The sequence below is a fragment of the Vanessa tameamea genome, chromosome 4 (assembly GCF_037043105.1).
Source record: "Vanessa tameamea isolate UH-Manoa-2023 chromosome 4, ilVanTame1 primary haplotype, whole genome shotgun sequence".
NCBI classification, from domain to species: Eukaryota; Metazoa; Arthropoda; class Insecta; order Lepidoptera; family Nymphalidae; genus Vanessa; species Vanessa tameamea.
In genome coordinates, this window is record NC_087312.1 from 2,897,188 (window position 1) to 2,907,123 (window position 9,936).

The following is a 9,936-nucleotide window of genomic DNA, read 5'->3' on the forward strand; positions in this document are numbered from 1 at the left end:
ACTTCGGACGAGTCGTACATCAGCACGGGTCAAATGAAACGTATCCTTTTACAATTTGTGTAAGACTCCTCGCATGTTAACAGAAGAAGCGATTCGATACAACACTCTTAAATTTACTGAAATTTTGTTGCTTGCAGACCTTATTTTAACAAAAATATCATATGAGGCCACAATAAATTAATATTATTTTAAAGATATACTGAAATAGACTATTATTATATATACTAGTATTATTATATTAGTTAAATGAATAAATATACCTATTATAAATGTATATTTTATTATTACGATTTTTAGTAGATATTAAACAATTTTTAAATCATATGTCCATTATAAGATAAAACGTCTCGTCTTGTTACCGTGGTAGTAATGAGTCAGATTATCGGTGACTATAACCGGTGTTAAGCACAGGAAAGTTGATTAATTTTTTGCCCAGAAAATCAGAGTTACAACGAAGTTTCATTTATCAGGGTTTTTCCCTTTCGTATGATCACTTTATGTGATTATTTTTATTTGTATAGATAGATAAATAGATAGCTTAATAATTTGATAGCGTTATGATAGCGTAATTTTACAGAACTATATTAGCTATATGTTAAAAAAGTGGAGCTATCCACACTTTTTTAACATCTGATTGTTCAGTACCCAGTAAAACTGTACTGGGCATTCAAAATAAGTCTGCTGCGATCTAATAAAGATGATTTTTTTTTGCTGAATTGTGAATCCTCTTGCCAAAAAGCAATAGTTAGTTAGTTACAGTTTATTATTTACTTTCTTTAATATTCTTATATTCTGGTTTGAACGGTGAGTGAGCCAGTGTAACAAGAGGCAAGGGACTATGAGTTGGCCCATTTACCAGTCCAACTACATATACAATTGTTTCTAAGAACATACTATAATATCAATGTAATATTATCCAATGACAATTTATTAAATGACAGTTTATATGACTAAATATTGAATTATCATTACTGGTTTTCACTTGAGTAATGTGTCATCTCTCCTACATTGTCAGTTCGTCGAGCCGTTAGCTTGTAGTTGTGATGTCAGTATGGAAGTATTATATTTTAAATTTTTCAACGAAACAATTCCGATATATTTTTCATTTGGTATTTTATGAATATTGTCGCATTTTTTTTAAATAATCATTTTAAATTAAATACTTATTTAAATATTAAGTCTTATATTTAAATAATTATTTAATTTAAATCAATTTAAAATAGTATCAAACAATAAATGGTAAAAGTTTCAGACCTTAACATTTTACCATTTTAAAAACTGAATAGAAAGACATTAAAAAAATTAGAGACATTTACGTGCCGACCGTACTTTCCTAATTTTTTTTACGTTACGTTACGTTTTTTTGTAGCTATATATAAATTATATATAAAATTATATTTATTTAAATTAAATTTTTAAATTGTGGAAAAGAGTAACTATCGAGTTTCTTGCCGTTTCTTCTCAGTATAATCTACTTTCCGAACCTGTAGTAGCTTAATGTTTAATTCAAAAGCTTTTATGAGCCTACTCGAATAAAAAATATTTTGATTTCAGCAGTAGGTAATTAGCGAGACTTGTTTTAAGCTAACAAATCATAAATGAAATAAAATATTATTCTTGAAAATACACTAAAATTACCAGTTAACTTTGATATTACCCAAATAATTTTGAACTAAATCAATTGTCCGTAATTATGAGAGTTCAAAGCTTTGACATTAATTAAACAGATCAAGTAATATGGAAAATCAAACGATCTTACCAAAACAATCCTTCATTAATGAAATGGTGTTAAACTAACACATTTCCCTTGTATGACTGTCATTAGGTATAACGTGAAATCAAACGGTGTTGTTTCTAATTCATGATTAATTACAAATATATTGCAAGTAATTGCATCGAATGTTAATTATTTATTTACTTGAATTACCATAAAAATTATAATAACAGTTTCAAATATTATAAGAGATTTATTAGAGATGGCCCAGTTAGAACGCGTGCATCTTAATCGATGTTTGCGGTTTCATACCCGGGCAAGCATCACTGAATTTCCATGTGCTTTGTTTGTGCTTATAATTCATCTCGTGCTCGGCGCTGAAGGGGATCATGTTTTTAAAAACTGCATGCGTCTAATTTCAACGAAATTCTGCAACATGTGTATCCACAAATCCGTATTGGACCAGCGTGGTGGAATAATCTTCAAAACTTCTCCTCAAACGGAGATGAGGCCTTAGCCCAGCATTGGGAAATTTACAGGCATTTACTTTAAATATATTGTATATCAGAGACTGGTAAGTAAAAATTGAGTTTAACTGGCAAATATATCATTTAAAAAAACACACGATGCTTTGTGTTATTCCAAATTTAAAATTTCCGATACCATATATAATTATATTATCTATAATTATTTATAATTAGATTAATATATATATCACTGTTCAACCAATTGGGAATGTTTATTTAAGTGACGACGACGAATTATTTTCAGATTTTTAAAATATTACAAAAGTATTGCTAGCGTTAAAAAATAAAAATTTACGTAATTATGTATGCGAGCGTTACAGTTAAGAACATTATAAAAATAATAATAATCTTTATTGTACATACACACACAAAAAACTGTAAAGGAAGACTTCAAAGTTAAAACTAATAATAGCATATAATATAATAGCACTAATAAAAGCATACAAAGGGCGCTCTCATTACATCAATCAGTTTCAAGGACCAGCGTATCAACACTGATCTCTTCCAGAAAGCCCTAAAGATAAATTATTGGGCCAGTCCTTTAAACACACACACATATACATACTGGTTCTATACACTCATTAAACTTATATGTAGTTAATTTCAAAATAATATTAGTCTATTGTCGTCTCGTATCATATTTAAATCAGTGTGATTCTAAAATAAGACCCGCATTAAAAATGGTACTAAGTCCCTCGTTTAAAAAAGCAATTTCTCTATTAAACGACTACAAATAAACTCGGCTTTCACTGGTTTCGTAAGTATTTTTAAAGCTTGGGCGATTTTTTGATGTCACAAAGCGGCTTTGAAGAGAAAAGGTTCAAAAATGTTGTTTCGTATTTCGGACATTAATGTTATAAATGTTTTTTTTTTTTATTGTCAATATAACGACCAAATGACTAATCTCATAGTGCCTTAGAATTATCTACTATGATAATAATATTCATATAAAAAAGACGCGTCGTGGGAGACTCCTTTGAAATAAATTAACAACATTTGAAAATAATTAAATCGGAAGAAATAAAATTGTTATTAAAATCTCATTTTTAATTAAAAAAATAAGTTTAATTAATAAAAGAGACTGAAAGAAAGAGAAAGGGAGAGAAAAGTCGCTTGAAGCAGCCGTAACGCTTTTTCCTGATGTTACTGTTTCTGTCAGTTCAATCAGTAAGTCGCGTAAAAGAACTTCGTTCAAATAATTGTAGTCGGGATTGTCTTGAATTGTCCTCGTCTATCAAAATTTTTAATACTGGAGAGTGTTAAGATGTCTACCATTTTACTAGGAATTCCAAATTCAAATTAGTTTTAAATGATTATTGACATTTAATAGTCCGTCGTTGTTTGGAATGAGCCGGTGATAAACATATTTTAAGAGTACATTGATTTCCGTCGCCAAGATTTCCATAGCAAACGCATCAATTTACTTGTATTAAAATTACAAAAACGCATAGATACTAATAGACAATTGTTCAATTAATAAAATATGTAATTAATATATAATGTAATACATAAGGACCTAATAAATAGTTTTTGATCAGTACTTCGGAATATTTTCTTAATGTCATACAGGCTAAAGGACAAATGTTGGTAAGTAGTCACTGATGCCCATAGACATTAGCGATGTAAGACGCCAATACACCACCAACCTTGGTATTTAAGATGTTATGACCCTTGTGCCTGTACTTACACTGGCTCACTCACCCTTCAAACCGGAACATGATGTAAGAATAATAATAGAAAGGTTGAATATATGATGAGTGGGTGGTACCTACTCAGGTGGGCTTGCACAAAATCCTACCATCAAGTAACAAAACATTACCACTAAGTAAGATTGAATACGTATACTAGTATAACTTATTTAGAATTTTATTTACTACAGATTTAAGCAGAGATTGCAAGATTCATTAATTTGAAAGCAAACAACCTTTCAGAAACCTGGTGCTAAAATCTTTCACGAATGCGCCTGAAATCGGCGCTCTAACCTTGTACTTATTTCTTAAGGTTTTAGAATTCTACTTACAAATCATTCTGGCAAGTTGGAGTCATAACTACAAAAAGTAAGGTTCCGTAATACAGTAATTATACATGAGGAGACATTTATGTTGTAATGCCTAACTGAAAAAAAAAACTACTAAGCCTTATTAGAACTCTCTTAAGAATAGATATAGGTATATTATTTTGCCCTGACATACTTTAATATCGTGTTATTACTATGAACGCTGTCGACAAAACGCAGAAACTCCATTTTAAATAACTACGTATACGAAATAACTTGGTATGAAATTAATTACACTTTAATATTCCTGTATTTCGACGAGTTGTTTAAACTAAAAATCAATTAAGTTCAAAATAAAAGACTTTCGAAATGCATGTTTATTTTGCCTTTTAAAACAGTAAAAAATATTATTATTTATCAATAATGGAACCCTAAAATCGGATCGTTTTATGACAAATGCCAACAGAATGTAAATAATTAATCACGGAGAGGCACATTGTAGCATGACGAGGGTTGAGGCGGCCTGACCTGATAGCATTAAATTTTTAATGCGAATGTTTGACCGGCTGACTTTTAACCGGATTCGTTTCCGGAAACATATTCGGATGTGGTTCTTTTGTACTCAGACCTGGATGTTTATGCCAATTCAATCGCAGATTCAATCGCAGATTCAATAAAATATCAATACTAGATCAGTATAAAACACTTGCATTTTAAGCGACGTTACAGAAATAACGCAATTTTTCCTTTTGCGGAAATGACTTGGATTGCTGCTTCAATGCGGATTGGTGAAATCTGGCAGAGTTTCATTCGACACATGTCGATAACTCACAATGATTTTCTTCAACATTAAACTCAATATGTTATATATAAATATTAGTAATAATAATAAAACACGTGACAATTCAATAGAATATCTTGCCCCGTAATTTTTAATTGTTAGCCACATCCTCACACAATGATTTACATTACATAGATTACATTAACAGCCTGTAAATTTCCCACAGGTGGGCTAAGGCCTTCTCTCCCTTTGAGGAGAGGGTTTGGAGCATATTCGACCAAATTCAAATTGATGGCCGCGTTTTTTGTAAATAACGTCATGATTACTGTTAAAGTCACTGTTAAAGTCATGATTATTTAAAACATTATACCGCTTACCTATTCTATTGTTTGCTTTTGTAACACAGTCGTTATCAAACACTTCTGGAACAATATAAACGATGAAATATAATTTCGATCGCATAAAGTCAAATATTATGTCGAATTATTATGTTGATTCCTTAAATTTAAACAAATTTTCTTACAAATTACGATCGCGTGGTTTAAACCAGAGCGCTTTGTCGTCGTCACGCCTCGGATCTCACCGTCATGGTTAATTTAACTTTTTCAAACAATATTCTCATTTCGGGGAGATGGCTCAGTATTCAAACTTAATTATGAATTCATTAAAAATTTTACGCTACGGCCGAATCGGAAAGAAAACTTTCTTAAATTTTTACTATGTTTATATTTGATTTTGCTGGAGAATATTGTTTGAAAATATTATAAATTGTTGCGAGTCCTAATTAATAACTGCGACTGCGTAATTTTCCGTCTCTGATAATTAGCTTTTACTCTTAACACCACTTGAAAGTCATACAAAAATCAAGCATCAGAAATATATAGTATGAAGAGGCACTATAAAGATCCGTTTAAATTTAGAACAATACGGCGGTTATGATGCGATGCCCTGATCTTTGAACGATCTCAAATCACTTACAGAATAAACGGCACTCTCAAGTTTGTGGTCTCAGGTATCGGATCAGCTTATCATTTAGCTTACACTATTTTTTGTTTTTTCCTCAAACAAAACACTCATTAGTTAGCTGTTCAGCTGTGCAGACTGTCCTGCGCTGTGTCCCAAACCAGTCACATCGGATTAGCCACCCATCGAAGTTCACATATGTTTACTCATCATTTGTGTCCTGAAACAGTTAGACGAAATCGTTCTCAAGGTACGTAAAATTCAAATATGTTTGCGCGGACACTTGTGTTGTTATATTGACCTGAGTGGCTCGTCTTTTGAGATTACGTCACGGTAGTATGCGCAAGCGATACCGTGTTGTTCTCCTAAGATAGATAGTAGTTATAGTTGTTTTTTTGTTAGTATTCCAGTGTGCTCTCATACACATACTCTCCGCTTCATATCTCAGAAACGCATTGGAGCGTTTTTTGGCTAGAAAATTGGCTGTAGTCGATAAAAGTCAAAAGGACATAATTATAAATTCAATTGTATTATGTATTGTTATACATATAAGGTTGCCTTTGCGCCAAACTCATTTGAATTAAATTTTCTTATAAGTAATTTACGTTAGTCATATTATTATGATTAAAGTAATATTACAAATGCATGTAAATCTTGAAATGTTATCCTCGAAAGTCATTAGCGAAAGGATGCGCAGCGCTTTTCAAACTTTTCATAATTCATTACAACTTCTATGTTCGTGATGTTACACGTTTCTGTTCGAAGTCCTTACTATTGTAAATCAAAATTTATTCCAAATATATTACTATTAAGAGACAAACTCGAATCTCATTGAATATTACGATTTTATAATATTTGAAAATCGAATGAGACATTGCTAATGTTAAACATTTACATGTTCCACGCATCAATATGGCATAGCATCGTAAAAAGTGAGATAAAATGTAGGTTCTTGCAAAATATCACCGCTGTTAGTTATTAAATAATTATAAGACACGATGCGATAAGTTATACTATGAGACTAGTCCCAATTTAATTTGATATCTGAAATCAAATAGCGCGCGCTTCTCCGATTTCATGTTACACACTTCCGTCCCTTTCCACGGAAACACTAGGAGTGTTTAAAGGACAGATAAAAAAATTAATACATTCAAAATAATTAATTATTTTAAAGCCTATGGTTACCCTATTTTATAATATTTTTGCCATAAAATTAAAGACTAAAATAAAAAAAAAAATAATAATAAAATAAAAATATAAATCATGTGAAATACCATTCGAGAATGAGTTTGTCAATCATGGTAGTGGCACTTTGAAATATTAATATTTGGTTTACGTCACGAGCTGACGGTGTAACAAGCCTAACCCTTGCTATGTTTATTATTTTTATAAAAGTATTTTGTTTCATTATTCTTTAATTGTAGCGTTCAGTAAACAAAATACGATACATATTTCCGATCAACATTGAGAACCTTCTTGATTTTATTCCAATGAATTATGTAACTAAATATAATTTTTGAAACCTTTTCATTGATACTTAGTGGTAGAGTAGGGTGGATCTACCACCCTACTCTACCACCATACATAAAACATACATAATCAGCCTGTAAATTTCCCACTGCTGGGCTAAGGCCTCCTCTCCCGTTGAGGAGAAGGTATGGAGCATATTCCACCACGCTGCTCCAATGCGGGTTGGTGGAATACACATGTGGCAGAATTTCGTTGAAATTAGACACATGCAGGTTTCCTCACGATGTTTTCTTTCACCGCCGAGCACGAGATGAATTATAAACAAATTAAGCACATGTAAATTCAGTGGTGCCTGCCTGGGTTTGAACCCGAAATCATCGGTTAAAATGCACGCGTTCTAACCACTGGGCCATCTCGGCTCGTACTCTACCACCAAGTATCTACTATTATACCATCTTTATGCTTGATTGTTGGCCTTTGTGCAGACCTTCTGGGTAGGTTAACCGACACTAATTATATATTTTTACGCCAAACAGCTATAGGTACTTAGTTTCGTTGTGTTCCCGTTGGAAGGATGAATGAGCCAGTCTATTTACAGACAGAAGGGACATACAACTGTCGGTGGTGACTCACCATCAGGTGATCCATTTCCCCGTACGCCAACATGTATTTAAAAAAGAAAAACAATAACATTATTATATTATTATGTGTGTTATGTAATAACACAAACTTTACGATGTTATTTATAAAAACATTTGTTTAGGGTAAATCCATATCCGAAACTGTAGGCCTTAATAATATTCATACAATGAAAATGTGAGTTTGTTTGTAAAATTAAAATCTGTTTTACCGTAACCTTACACGCTGCCGCAGGAAATTAGTAATATATAATGTAATATAAATTGACCGAAGATATAAATAGAATTTTTGTTTTTTCGGGAGAATCGTATTATTTCTCACGACACCATTTTCTAGAGACCATAGTGACTACTTACAATACGACTTGACCAAAAATGGAGTCTGTCAAGACAACGAGCGAAATTGAGTAAAAAAATGTCCAAATTAGTAAGATTAAATGTTTGGGTTTTAACTTAGAAGTGTAATCATAAAATACATCGTAAATCTTGTCCTATAACACACTCGGTGAAGGCTGGGCACAGGTTGTACTGCGGTGAAAAAGGCCGGGGTGTGGCCGGGAAGTCGTTTACACCTCATAAATTGTTACATCACCTTTTTGATAAAAAGGTGATGTAACACCGTTGTAATATTTTTAGGTGTGTTTATATTCTTTTAACGGCAGATTATAAAAAAGGAAAATGAAGCGCGCGAAAAATTATAGTGAAGCAACAAAAACGAGCAAAAAACACCAAAAGTGTTGTAACTTTAATTATTTATTGGCGTGTTAACAAAAAGACGCTTCGTTTCGCACACCTTGAGGAATATGTGTTCGCGTCTGTCACTTGCTTAACATTGAATACAATAATTTCTACGAAATAATTCGCTGTTAATCTTTAAAAAAACAATTATGACAGACAACATTGACATCTGATTTGCCCAAGACTGAGCTAAAAGTTCCAGCACCTGTATATCAGTAAGCTCGCGATCGCGCGTGGCTATCAATTAAAAACGCAATAAAACACGGTTCTTCAACATAAGGTAAATGACGTTATAGATGTGATAGAATTAACAGTGAAGTCGTACACCGCTCGATTTGGAAAGCATCAAGAATTGACAGTTCTTATCGAATCAAATTTATACATAACAATGATGGTGCAATTAAATAACCACTTATCTGGTTTGATGTCTGTAAGTTACTGCGAATCTATTTCACGTGTATGTCTAATATGTAATAAAAGATTATAATTTTTATCTAACATATAACATGGCTACATTGAATAGTCTCATAAACCTCACACATAAATACAGGTCCTCAGTAACAGTCCCGAGTTGTTAGTTAGAAGTGTTTATTCCAGCGCCTCGAAAAGTAGGTAAAGGTGTTTGTTTGTCGCCTGATCTTCTTATCGGATTCATAGTCCGAAGAGACGGCTCTCGTCTGACTACTAGAGATGAGAGTACGGCAAATTAAATTGCACCTGTATTCGAGCCCACTCATGCACTGTTGAGTCTTCGTCGAGAATAGTCGATGTGGCCGAATAATAAGGTCATCATCGAATCCAAATCCTCTCGAAAACCTAACATAACGTAACATTTCGACAAACAAGTAAAACTTGTGAACAAATATTAAAAAGAGAATAGTTATATTTTTAAATATTATTATATAAATAATTTACCAAAATATGTGGTTTAATAATGTAATTGAATCTAAATTTAATTAATAATAAATTGAAATTGCACTCGCTGTTGCATTTCGTTCATACTTGTTTTCCGCTCCAGGCAGTTGAATAGTCACATTCAGTTAAATTGCTGTTAACACGCGATAATTAATTTGTCTTTCATAAAGGCTTCGTTTGTTGAGGAAACTGTT